This window comes from Meriones unguiculatus, chromosome 5 (genome assembly GCF_030254825.1).
Source record: "Meriones unguiculatus strain TT.TT164.6M chromosome 5, Bangor_MerUng_6.1, whole genome shotgun sequence".
NCBI classification, from domain to species: domain Eukaryota; kingdom Metazoa; phylum Chordata; class Mammalia; order Rodentia; family Muridae; genus Meriones; species Meriones unguiculatus.
In genome coordinates, this window is record NC_083353.1 from 17442913 (window position 1) to 17457462 (window position 14550).

A 14550-nucleotide genomic window follows, 5' to 3' on the forward strand; every position below is an offset into this window, starting at 1 on the left:
CATTATGTAGATCAAGGTGGGTGTGCCCCCTTCTGGAGAGACCTATCTCTTCACCATGTCAGAAGCCCATCTTGATCCAATTTCAATACTGCTAATTTTTAAATTACACAGACATTTCTATTTCTTGAATAAAACTCATGACACTATTGCTCTACAGCAATGACGTCATGAAAAATCTATTGTTTCCTCTCTCCAGATTTAGGGCTCTCTTTCTATTTCCTGAAGTTGTGGGGAGGATGCTTGCTAGTTTTTGTTAGGTATCCTTTGCTGTGAGATTAAAGGTCCTTTGATCTGTCTTAAATTAATGTCCACCAGGATTTTCACAGCGTTAATTCTGGACTTCTCTATGCATCTTAGTCCCTAGTTTATCTAAGAAACTACAGCCCAAAAGTCTGAGGTTCTGTTCTCTGTCTTCAGTATAAGAGTGGCTTTGGAGATGAGTAATACTGAACACATTTAGCCTCGATTCTCTTTTTCCTTTCATTTTTTCTTCTCTTTCTTCTTTCTTTTATGGCGTGTTTTCTAACTATGTTTCTTTTGTTGTTGTTACTTTTTTGAACATATCCTATCATTTCACAAAAACTGTTAATCTGAGATAGCTCTACTAATGTTTCTACAGAAGACAATTGATTCAAATGTCTTGGATTTTAACCCAGCTCTTCTATTAGAGCACCTAGTACTTTTCTGTTTGAGAGCTGTAAGGAAATCTTTTTCAGGGATTGCTCATGCTCCATGTAATAGTATTTTTGACTGTTGACCAGCTACACTCACAGACACTGCAGAAACATTTGCTTTTGTATTTGCTGACTGCTTTGCATGGGACCCCTACAGTCCAGCCCAGCTGCTGAGAATTTATAAGCCAGGCCTTTGCAGTGAGAGCTGAAATTGATCAGACAGCAGGGGAAGCAAGATGAAGTCACAGACCCAGGACCTCATATCCCTGCTGCTTTGGGTGTCTGGTGAGAAACTCAATATGTTATCATCTTTGCAGACTCACTTTTTGTAGATAGGAAATTTAGAGTATACCTGTCCCAATATATCTTATGTAATAATACTCTGACAATATTATAGTATAAAGGTGTTAAATGACAAATTTCAACTGTTTTACAATCTGTTTGTGCTACATTTATGTTTATTGTCTATTCATAATTGCAGGTGCCTGTGCAGACATTGTGATGACCCAGTCTCCATCCTCCCTCGCCATGTCAGCAGGAGAGAAAGTCAGATCCGCTGCAGGTCCAGTCAGAGTCTTTTACACACTGTAATCAGAGAGAACTTATTGTCCTGGTACCAGCAGAAACCAGGGCAATCCCCTAAGCTGCTGTTCTACTGGGCATCCAATTGATACACTGGGGTCCCTGATCGCTTCACAGGCAGTGGATCTGGGACAGATTTCACTCTCAGCATCAGCAGTGTGCAGGCTGAAGACCTGGCCATTTATTACTGTCTGCAGGGTAAAAGTACTCCTCCCACAGTGCTTCAGCCTCCAACACAAACCTCCTTGAGAGTCTCCCCAGCTGCCCTCACCACACACAGACCTGTGCCTGCACACTTCCCTCTTCTGCCTGATAGCAGGTGTGCCTGAATAAGTAATGAAAAATTCACAGAGCCCTATATTAAATTATGAGTTCAATGATTCTTTTGTCTATTTTTTTAAAATTACAGTTAATTCACTTTGTATTCCAGCTGTAGCCCCCTCCCCAATCCCTTCTTAATCTCATCCTCAGTCCTCTTCTTCTATGCCCCTCCCCTAGTCCTTAAGGGAGGTACTTATCCCCTTCCATCTGACCCTAGTCTATCAGGTCTCAGCAGGATTGGCTTTTTTGTCTTCCTCTATGGCCTGGTAAGGCTACTCCTCCCTCAGGTGGAGGTGATCAAAGAGCCAGCCCATAACCTTTATATGAAAATGCAAAACAGAACTCAGTATTATCTTTGTATTCCTTCTCTAACACATAACTACAACTCTGCTGCTTCAATATAACAGATTTTTAATTTCACAGTATTGGAGTTCTGATATCCAACATAGCGATGGTGGTGGAAAACTTTATTTCAATTAGGAGGCTCTAGGAAAGGGTACCTTTCTTGGTTTTTGTAGAATATATTGCACTTTCCTTCCACTTTTCTTCCTTCTTTCCTTCCATTCTTCTTTTTTTACCTCCTTCCTTTCTTCCTTGGTGGTGCCCATATCTGCTTGTTTATTCTTTTACTTTCCATAAACGCTTCAAATTTTTATTACATTTTAATTTATTATGTTTGTCTGCTTGCATGTGAGTGTGCATTAGTGTGTCTGTGTGTGCATATTTATAGGTGCACATATGACATGGCATATTTGTGGAAGTCAGCGGACAATTTAGACTTGACTCTCTCTTCATTTTGTTTCTGGGGTTCAAACTCAGGTTTGACATCAGGCTTGGTGGAAAGTGTCTTTCCTGTATGAATTAACTTGCCTCCCCTTAAAGTCTTTTATGGGTGTTAATTCATTGAACACAATTTCATGAAAGCCATGGCTTTTTAATAGAACATGTATTTTGAACATATGCACTAACCTTCATTTTGCTTTCCTTTTCCTGGTATTTCTTGTTTCCTGTCAGGAGTCATTCAGGGAAAGGGATATAGGGGACATCTGGGATTTCTGGAAGCATCTTAGTTTTTATTTTTCTCCAAGTACTTAATTATTCATTCATTATCATTCATCTTAGTATTTTATTTTTCATTGCTGAGTAATATTTCATTGTGTAGATGTGCCACAATTTCTACATCCATTTGTGTTCTGTTGGTCAATGTAAGAACTCAAATTTAGGCTGGGAAACAAACATGTAAACTGCATGTCTCCTATGTAAAACATTTCTAATGCTGACTAGATAAATGTGCCACACTGCTCTGAAAGCCAGCTTATCATTCAAACGTGAGACATTTCCCAGGGGGAGGGCAAATGTCAGTCATGCCTGATGCAAAAAAGACACAGGGGGGGGGCTTACAGTTGGCAAAGTACATGCCAGCCTATTTAAGTCTTAGAAACTCAAATATTACAATTCATGTGTTTAAAAGGCTGAAACATCCATCCTATATCAAAAAGGGGGCAAGCCCCAAATTAGCCACAACCAATGTAAAAATCCATGTACAAGATGCCTAGGGTATGCTGAAATGAAAAAGGTAAAGGAGAGTTTACATAAAGTATGGCTACAGATGCATCACTGCCCATTCTGTATAGAATAGGGGATAAGACAAAAATACCTACAACATATATAAAAGCCTAGGCCTAAACCTTTAAACAGGTACAAGATGCTTAGGGTATGTTTAAACTCTAAATTAAAAAGGAGTTTATATAAAGTTTACATGAAACATATATTTTCTATTGCTCAAAGCAACCAGCTAGTTTCTCTAAGGGGAGGCTTGCTCTCAGGAGATAGGTAGCAGCTTGGACTAACACAACAGGCTCCCAAGAGTCTAAAATAAGATATTTTGACCTATATAATCTTGTTTTGATTTCAACATGATAAGGACTGTATGTTCAATAATAATGGTAACTTACATTGTTGATCTCTTTACATGGGAATAACTCTAAAACTGACTGAGAAATTTAAAATGTCTCTAGCCTAAACTCCAACAACCCATGGCCAATAAATCCTTGGCTATAGTATTCTCAAAATTTATTATGCCATTCTTTTAATTGTCATAGATAAAGTTGTTTTACAGTTTAGTTTCATCCTGAACATCACATACATTTATAATTTTAGAACTGTATAATGTTTGTGAGAAGTTGTATGTTTGCAGAACAAAAGGACTGAACACCAGACATGCTGGATCAAAACAGAAAGGAATCCTCCTTCCAGCTGAGACATTGATATATCTGTTCCAGCATCATGTATGTTCCAGCATTCTTCTTGTTCTTGCTTCAACTGCTATTTCTCATCAAAGCCTGCTCCCAAGAGAGCTTTGAAGGAAGCTACTAATCTCAATTGATCCAGCGTTTTAGACTGTTTCAAACAGGACTTCTATTAAGCCTGAAATTTCTCAACATTCAAAGACCGGAATTAACCATTTTTCCCAATTTTTTTGGACCTCCTAAAAGCAATTCTTCATGTCCAAAATGTCAGTTAGAAGAAATCCATGAGAATGATGTCCAGTTTCCTTTAAGGGCTGTTGGGTAGGTTTTTGGTTGTTTTCTGTGGCTACGGATGCTTACTATCATTGGGAGATGGTTATCAATTATTAATGGTCTAATTCAGAGAGAAAACATTAGCCTCAGGCATTTCTCTCTTTTAGTTTTTCTTTTCTCTTTCTTCCTTAAGTGAAGAGAAAAGGGGGTGAAAAGAAAGAAAAGGGGATACAGGACATATTATCAGAATAATAAGACAAAAAGATTATTGAATCTACTCATTTTAAGGATTTATTTGTTATTCTCAAATAAGATTAATTTAACTGTGGAATAGGCTTCTGTATATTGATGCCAAAGTAAGTCTATTTTTAATACCTTGGTAAATTTTAGAATATTGAAACAAATTAAAAGTTACTTCCAATACTTGCAGTACTATTACCAGCTGCTTAGGTTATTAGGTAATGCAAGTTAATTGCTAGGTACTCACCTCAATAGTCATGTAAGTCACTAGTTTTAATTTGTCACAACAGTACACATCCTAGTTTTAGCAAATATATATCATTTTATAGACAGATCAACTAGGTAAATATAGGTAAGTCTTCAAAAACTTCAGAGACCTAGAGAATATGACATTCAAAAATGTCTTTATTATTTTAAAGATTCTTTGACAATGAGAGAGGTCATCTCCTGGCAGCACCCTACCTACCTCACTGATGATGATCATCGAAGAACCTCCATGTAGACATGGCTTCAAATGTGGCGAACAAGTCAACAGGACAAAAATAAAATGCCATTGTTTCATGACAGACAGAATTCTGGCAAAAATGAGCAAGCTTAAATGCAGGACAAGTCAGTTGCCGAACTCTGCCAAGACAGGGTAAGAAAGTCCTAAATAGTTCCTGCTTTATATATATGGCTATATAATATTCTGAGACAGAAGGCTGAAAGTGATGTTCCAGTGTTATAGAGAGTTTTGGGTGACTGTTCTGGCTACAAATTTCAGACATATCTCTTTCATGAACATTGACACAAAAATATTCAATAAAATACTTGCAAACCGAATCCAAGAACACATCAAAGATATCATCCATCATGACCAAGTAGCTTCATCCCACGCATACTAGTGTGGTTCAACATACAGAAATCCATCAATGTAATCCACCACATAAAAAAACTGAAGGAGAAAAACCACATGATCATCTCCTTAGATGCTGAAAAAGCATTTGACAAGTTCCAACACCCATTCATGTTTAAATTCTTGGAGAGATCAGGGATACAAGGCACATATCTAAACATAGTAAAGGCAATATACAGCAAGCCTATAGCCAACATCAAACTCAATGGAGAGAAACTTAAATCAATCCCACTGAAATCTGGGACAAGACAAGGCTGCCCACTCTCTCCATACCTCTTCAACATATTAGTTGAAGTCCTAGCCAGAGCAATAAGACAAATAAAGGAGATCAAGGTGATACAAATCGGAAAGGAAGAGGTCAAAGTGTCACTATTCGCAGATGATATGATAGTATACATGAGCAACCCCAAAAATTCAACCAGAAAGCTCCTCCAGCTGATAAACACCTTCAGCATAGTGTCAGGATACAAAATCAACTAAAAAAAAAATCAGAAGCCCTCCTGTATACCAAAGACAAAAGGGCCAAGAAAGAAATTAGGAAAACAACACCCTTCACAATAGCCACTATTAACATAAAGTACCTTGGGGTGACATTAACCAAGCAAGTGAAAGACCTGTTTGAGAAAAACTTCAAGTCTCTGAAGAAATAAATTGAAGAAGATATCAGAAGATGGAAAGACCTCCCATGCTCATGGATTTGTAGGATTAAAATTGTGAAAATGGCCATCCGGCCAAAAGCAATCTACATATTCAATGCAATTCCCATCAAAATACCAACTCAATTCTTTACAAGCAAGTGAAAGACCTGTTTGAGAAAAACTTCAAGTCTCTGAAGAAATAAATTGAAGAAGATATCAGAAGATGGAAAGACCTCCCATGCTCATGGATTTGTAGGATTAAAATTGTGAAAATGGCCATCTGGCCAAAAGCAATCTACATATTCAATGCAATTCCTATCAAAATACCAACTCAATTCTTTACAGACCTTGAAAAAAAGATTCTCAGCTTCATATGGAGAAACAAAAAACCCAGAATCTCCAAAACAATCCTGTATAACAACAGATCATCTGGAGGTATCTCCATCCCTGATCTCAAGCTGTACTACAGAGCAATAGTAATAAAAACTGCATGGTATTGGCATAAAAACAGAAGGGAGGATCAATGGAACCAAACAGAAGACCCAGATATAAAGCCACAGACTTGATTTTTGACAAAGAAGCCAAAACCATTCAATGGAAAAAAGACAGTATCTTCAACAAATGGTTTTGGTCCAACTGGATGTCTACATACAGAAAAATGAAAATAGATCCATATTTATCACCCTGCACAAAACTAAAGTCCAAGTGGATCAAAGACCTCAACATAAAGCCAGATACTCTAAATATGTTAGAAGAAAAAGTGGGGAACAGCCTAGAACTCATTGGCACAGGAGACAACTTCCTGAAGAGAACAATAATAGCACAGGCTCTAAGAGCAACAATCAATAAATGGTACCTCATGAAACTGAAAACTTCTGTAAAGCAAAGGACACCGTCATCAAAACAAAATGACTGCCTACAGACTGGGAAAGAATCTTCACCGACCCTTTATCTGACAGAGGGCTAATATCCAGTATATGGGGAGGAGGTCCCCCCTATCCGTGGACTTGGAAAGTGGCAGGGTGGAGATGAGGGAGGGAGGGTGGGATTGGAAGGGAATGAGGGAACGGGATACAGCTGGGATACAGAGTTAATAAAATGTAACTGATAAGAAAAAAATAAAATTAAAAAAATTATTACAAAAAAAAGGAATGAGATTTCTCTGAGGACAGCCTATATTTGCTGCAGTTTCTATAGAGGAGATGCTAGTTGAGAGGAGATGCTAGTTAAGATCAATGCTATCATCATAGATTTAATGAAACCCAAGCCTCTGCCAGCTGGTAACCATTTGCCCCTTGCTTTCCAAACACTGACAATTGAGCTTTGATTGAGCCAGCTTCCTAGGGAGGACTTTATGGTAGAGAATCCACTGTGTTGAGCCAGGTCTAAAAGACAGGATATGACCTTCTGGACCCAGTAAATAGTGATAAACTGCCCAGAATCAATTCTCTGTTCCTGCAATCAAGTTTCTGGCTTCCAGCATGTTGCTGTGCAGACTAGCTTCACTGAAATATGTGGGCTGAGATTCCTTTTTTTTTTTTCTTTTTTTTTTTTTTACAGTTCTAGTTGTGTCTCCCACCTGGAACAGTTACCTCCAACAGGCTTTATCTTGGCCAAGGCCTTCTTTCCAAGCAGTCAAATGCTTCATGGCCAGGCTCTAGGATTTGGAAGTAAGTAACCAGAGTAGATAAACTAGGAGCCCTTTGTCAGTCAAATTAGGACAGCCTGCTCTTAAAAAATAGAAGCCCTAATTTCTTGGCTCTGCTGGTCTCTTTGGGGATCTCCTGTCCCCTCCAAGTCTTTCTATATCCTTCTTCTAAAGTCTGGCTATGAGTCTCAGCATCTGCTTTGATACCCTGATCAGTAGAGTCTTTCAGAGGCCCTCTCTGGAACATTCCTGTTCTGTTCCCAGTCTTCTTCTCCCTCTGATGTCTATCCTGCTTGCACTTCTGAATGAGGATTGAATAACTTTCTTAGGATCCTCGTTGTTTAGCTTCTTATATTCACAACCGTCATACAGATCCAGTATTCATTTTATACACATCCAACTCTGAGTTCCTTTTTAATTAACCTATCAAATGGGCCTGAAGAAACAGATACTCCACAAGGACCATGCATGGAGAGGATCTAGAACCCCTCCTCAGATGTAGCCCAAATGCCTCTCAGTTTCGAAGTGGGTTCCGTAGTAAAAAGAACGGGCTGTTTCTGACATGAACTCAGTGGCTGACTCTATTGATCACCACCCCTGTTGTGCAGCCTTGCCAGGCCATAGGGGAAGAGGAAACAACCAGTCCTCATGAGACCTTGTGATAGGTTAGGGTCATATAGAAGGGGAGGAGGACCTCTCTATCAGTGGACTACAGAAGAGGCATGAGAGAGAGGAGGCCTAGAGGAATTGGAAGCAGGAGAGGGAGGAGGCTACAATGAGGAAACAAAGCAAATAAATTGTCATAAAAAATAAAAGTGAAAAGAAATTTCAAGGAAAAAAAATGTTAGAAATCTTAAAAAAAAACGAAGGTCTTTGCCAAAGAGTGGCTCCTGCAGCTTAAGAGCCAAAATTCAAAAAGTTCAGTTGGCAAGGCATCAGACGTTAAGTCTGGAGGTTCACTGTTCAAATCCAAGGCTCCTCTCCTTTTCAGGTCTTGTGACAAGTGGCCCCAAGTAGGAAGCCTGCCATCCTGAAAGATTAAGAGTTTAAGTAGAAAAAGAGAAGAGTCAGACTCTATGCCTTTCCATATTCTGATGAAGAACTTATTTAACATCTAATTTGGAGGTATGGCAGGAAACAGGTATGTTACAGACTACATGAAATTGCTGGAGATCTCCAGATATCTTAAAACTGAGTGGTTCTCTGAGTGATTGTGGGCAGGGAACCCTTGAGATTAGGTCACTAAATTTAGAAAAACGACAAATTAACCAAAAGTGGTACTTAAATCAACAGATATGAATCATACTACAAAACACAAGCTCGTAAAAAGTCAAATCATTAATAATGATGCCAAAGGATCATAATTCCCTTGAGAATTCAACTCAAAGCTATTGATATAGGTAATATGTGGGGTGAAAATTTACTCATAAAAAGTACTCATAAAATGAGGAATTACTCAAAAAGACACGCACAAAAATCACTCAATCAAAGGTAGAAGGAAGCCTAATGATATATAGGCAAAAATAAGCAAGATGCAAAAAAAAAAAATCAGAAACATGGCAGAAAAAGTGAGGTGGGGAGAAAAAAACAATTGAAACGTTGGGAATTAAAATTTCAATGCCTCATATACAAAACAACAAAATGGGAGAAAGAATATTTAGGATCAAGGTTGAAGCAGAAGAGACATAGCATTAAAACAGCAATAAATTGTTTGTTTATATATCTGTATATGTATATATGTATACATGTAAATTGTTTGTTTATATATATATATACATATACATATATATGCACATATGGATATATATATGTATATATGTATATACATGTATATGACTATAGCATCAAAGAATTCTAGCATTTGATGCAAAGAGCAGTCCTAAGAATTGTAAGATATAGAAAAACCGAGATAAAACCCAAAGCTATAGACTAAAAAGCAAATGAAATGAAAACAGAAAATTTGATGTATAGAGACAAACTTGAGAAACAAACAAACAAAAAAAGGGTATTTATTTCCTTAAATAGGCATCCCCAGTGAAGGAATTCTCCATGTCAAAGATTGAGTCTATAATGCAAAAAATTACAAAGTAAAATGTTCAAAGATATAATGGAAAAATGTCAACTCAACTCGAAAAGAAAATATATCAGAATGACTTGTGAATTCTTACTCAAAACTTTAAAGAGCAGAAAAGTATAGAACAATATATTTCAGATCATGATAGTAGGGAATTGTCAAATAAGTTAGCTATGTCTAGAAAATTTGAATTTTAAGTTGAGGGTGTAATAAAGACATTACAACATAATCACAAACTTAGGAAATGTCCATGACCATGAAGACAGCATTACAGAAGATACTATAAAAATATTGTACATAGAGAAAAAAGAAAGTGTGTGTGAATTGTGAGAGCACAAAAAATGTTGATATCATGACCAGAATACATTGATAATAGGTAGCAGGAAAAGAAATATCAGTATCTTGTCCAACCTTACAAGACAGAAAACTTCAATATAGTTGAGGAGTAGGGGAAAAGGAAAGAAACAAATAACAATTTAGTCCACCAAGACCCCCCAAGTTATAGAAATTAAAAACAATTTCTTAAAAACTTTTCTTAATAGACTTTCAACCAAAGTTAATCAATAGAGATGGTGAAGGACACTTCATACTCATCAAGGGAAAATTCCACCAGGAAGACATCACGATCCTGAACATCTATACCCCATATAAAAGGGTACCCACATTTATAAAAGAAACTTTAATAAAACTTAAACCACACATAGATCCCCACACTTTAATACTGGGAGACTTCAACATCCCACTCTCAACAAAGTACAGGTCAACAAAAAACAAATTGAAAAGGGAAACAATTTCTCTAACAGAGGTCATGAATCAAATGGACCTAACAGATATCTACAGAATGTTTCACCCAAACACAAAAGAATTTACCTTCTTTTCAGCACCTCATGGAACCTTCTCCAAAACCTTCTCCATATGGTTGGTCACAAAGCAAGCCTCAACAGATACAAGAAGATTGAAATAATCCCTTGTAACCTATCTGATCACTATGGACTAAAGCTGTACTTCAACAACAACAGAAATAGCAAAATGCCTACACACACATGGAAACTGAACAACTTGCTACAAAATGACAGCTGGGTCGGGGAAGAAATAAAGAAAGAACTTAAAGTCTTCCTAGAAATCAATGAAAATGAAGACACAACATACCCAAACTTATAGGACACAGTTAAAGCAGTGCTAAGAAGAAAGTTCATAGCACTAAGTGCCTTCAAGAAGAAATTTGAGATATCTCATAAAAGAGACTTAATGGCTGACCTAAATGCCCTAAAAAAAGAAAAGAAAAAGTATCAGACACACCATAAAGAAGTAGAAAGCTGGAAATAATCAAACTCAAGGCTGAAAAAAAATAAATTAGAAAGAAATAAAACAACTGAAACCAAGAGCTGTTTCTTTGAGAAAATCAACAATATAGACAAACCCTTAGCCAAACTAACTAAAAGGCAGAGACACTATCTGAATTAACAAAATCAGAAATGAAAAGGAGGACATAACAACAGACACTAAGGATATCCAAACAATCACTAGGACTTACTTCAAAAGTCTATATGCCACAAAATTTGAAAATCTAAATGAAATGGACAATTTTCTTGATTGATTCCACTTTCCAAAGCTGAATCAAGACCAGGTAAATTAATTAAATAGTCCTATATTCCCTAAGGAAATAGAAGCGGTCATCAAAAGTCTCCCATTCCAAAAAAGCCCAGGACCAGATAGTTTTGGCTGGTTTCAGCAGAATTCTACCAGGCCTTCAAAGAAGAGCTAACTCCTGTAAGATTGAAACACAAGGAACACTACCAAACTCATTCTATGAAGCAACAGTCATCTGTGTACCTAAACCTCACCAAGATCCAACAAAGAGAGAGAATTTCAGGCCAATCTCCATTATGAACATTGATGAAAAAAAAAAAAAAAACTGAACAAAGTACTTGCAAACCGAATAGAAGATCACATCAAAGATATCATCCACTATGACCAAGTAGGCTTCATCCCAGGCCTGTAGGGTTAGTTCCATATGTGGAAATCCATCAATGTGATCCACCATATTAACAAAATAAAAGAAAAAAACCCACATGATAATCTCCTTAGAGGCTGAAAAAAATTGACAAAATCCAACATCCATCCATTCATGTTTAAAGTATTGGAGAGATCAGAGATACAAGGCACATATCTAAACATAGTAAAGGCAACATACAGCAAGACTATAGCCAACATCAAACTAAATGGAGATGAACTTAAAGCAATCCCACTGAAATCAGGGACAAGGCAAGGCAGCACACTCTCTCCATATCTCTTCAACATAGTTCTGGAAGTCCTTGCTAGAGCAATAAGACAATTGAAGGAGATCAAGGGGATACAAATCGGAAAAGAAGAATTCAAATTATAACTATTTGCAGATGATATGATAGCATACCATTCTACCAGGGAACTCCTACAGCTGATAAACACCTTCAGCAAAGTGGCTAGATACAAAATCAACTAAAAAATGTCATTAACCCTTTTGTATACAAAAGACAATAGGACCAAGAAAGAAATTAGGGAAACATCACCCTTCACAATATTCACAAAGGACATAAAGTATCTTGGTGTGACCATAACCAAGAAAGTCAAAGACTTGAATGAAAAAAAAAAAAAAAAACAAAAAACTTTCCGTTCTCCAAAGAAAGAATTAGAAGAAGATATCAGAAGATGGAACGATCTCCCATGCTCATGGCTTGGCAGGATTAACATAGTAAAAATGGCCATCTTACCCAAAGCAATCTACAGATTTAATATATTTCCCATCAAAATACCAACACAATTCTTCATATAACCTGAAAGAAAAATTCTCAACTTCATAGGGAATAACAAGAAACCCAAAATTGTTAAACAATCTCCTACAATAAAAGATATTCTGGAGGCATCTTCATCCCTGATCGTAAGCAGTACTACAGAGCAACAATACTCAAAACAGTGTGGTACTGGCACAGAAACAGAATGGTGGATCAATGGAATCAAATAGAAGACCCTGAAGGAAACCCACATATGGACACCTGATCTTTGGCAAAGATGCCAAAACCATACAATGGAAAAAAAAAAGATAGCATTTCCAACTAATGATGCTGATCTAACTGGATGTCTACATGGAGAAAAATGTAGATCCAGATCCATGAAGATCCAGCTATACCACTCCTAGGCATATATCCAAAAGATGCTCAAGTACACAACAAAGGCATTTGCTAAACTGTGTTTGTAGCAGCTTTATTAGTAAACAACCTAGAAACAACCCAGATGCTCCTCAACTGAGGAATGGATACAGAAATTGTGGTACATCTACACAATGGAATATTACTCAGAAAAAAAAAAAAAAACACAAGAAAATCATGAAATTTGCAGGTCAATGGTGGGAACTGGAAAAGGTCATGCTGAGTGAGGTATCCAGAAGCAGAAGACACACAGGGTATTTACTCACTCATAAGTAGATATTAGACATATAATACAGGACAAACATTCTAAAAGCTGTACACCTTAAGTAACTAAACAAGAAGGAGGACTCTGGGTAAGATAAGATGTTCAGTCCTTTTCAGAAGGGCAAAGAGGACAGACATCAGAAGATGAAGAAAATAGGGAATAAGACAGGAGCCTACCACAGAGGGCCTCTGAGAGGCTTTACCTGCAGGGCATCAAAGCAGATGCTGAGACTTATGGCCAACCTTTGGGCAGAGTGCAGGGAACTTTATGAAAGAAGTGGGAAAGAGTAAGACCTGGAGAGGATAGGAGCTACACAAGGAGAGCATCAGAACCAAATAAACTGGGCACAGGTGTCTTTTCTGAGACTGATATTCTGACCAAGGACCATTCATAGAGATAACCTAGAACCCCTGCTCAGATGTAGCCCATGGCACTTCAGTGTCCAAGTGGGTTCCATAGTAATGGGAACAGGGACTGTCTCTGACGTGAACTGATTGATCTGCTCTTAAATCACCTTCTGCTATGGGGAGAGCAGCCTTACCAGGACACAGAGGAAGACAATGCAGCCACTCTTCAAGAGATAGCCTAGGATCAGAAGGAAGGGGAGGAAGACATTCCTATCAGTGGACTGGGTGGAAAAGTGGGAGAGAGGATGGGATTGGGAGGGGAGAAGGGAGGGAGCTACAGGGGGATACATGGTGAATAAATTGTAACTAATAAAAATTAAAATAAATATATATATCAATAGCAAATATTAATAACAAAATACAGTAATATCAGATAAATAATTTGCATTGGTAGATAATGTCAGGAGCTTCCTTATACCCAGGTGATTAATGATACATATTTTTGAGACATTGTCTCTAGGCATAGATTAGATTGGCCTGGAAGTTGTTACATTAGCCGGGATGTCCTCAAACTCATGAGTCTCCTGCTTTTGTCTCCCCAGTTCTGGTAGTACAGATGTGAACCTCCACTCCTTGACATGATATTTCATCTATTTATTTTTCTATTATACTTTACACATGATTCTGGCTTTATAATTTACTTCTTATAAATATGTTCAGAGTTCAATAATAAGAGCTCCTGGCAGCTTCTGAGTTTTCTTTTATCACTATTAATTTTTTTTTATTCTTAGGCAAATATTTTTACACACTTTGCATGCCAACAATCGCTGATATAGTGTTCTATTGTTCTCTATAGAGATTAGGATGGCTGTGCCCCCTTCTGGAGAAACTTGCCTATTCATGATGTCAGAAACCCATCTTAATCCTGTTTCAATACTGCTGATTTCTAAATTACACAAGCATTTGTATTTCTTGAATGAAATCTCATGGCAGTGTTGGTCTACAGAAAGGAGTTCATGAAAAATTTATTTTTCTGCATTCATTTCCCCAGATTTAGACAACTCTTTCAATTTCCTGAAGTTGTGAGGAGGATACTTGTTAGTTTTTCCTCGGTATCCTTTGCTTTGAGATTAAAGTTTCTCTGATCTCAGTTTTACAT

The 14550-nt window shown here is 37.4% G+C and overlaps 1 pseudogene; it reads left to right on the forward strand.

The window, feature by feature from the left end:
- Nucleotides 1–910: 910 nt before the first annotated feature.
- On the forward strand, nucleotides 911–14013 carry LOC132654370 (immunoglobulin kappa variable 4-1-like; annotated as a pseudogene).
- The last annotated feature ends 537 nt before the right edge of the window (nucleotides 14014–14550 follow it).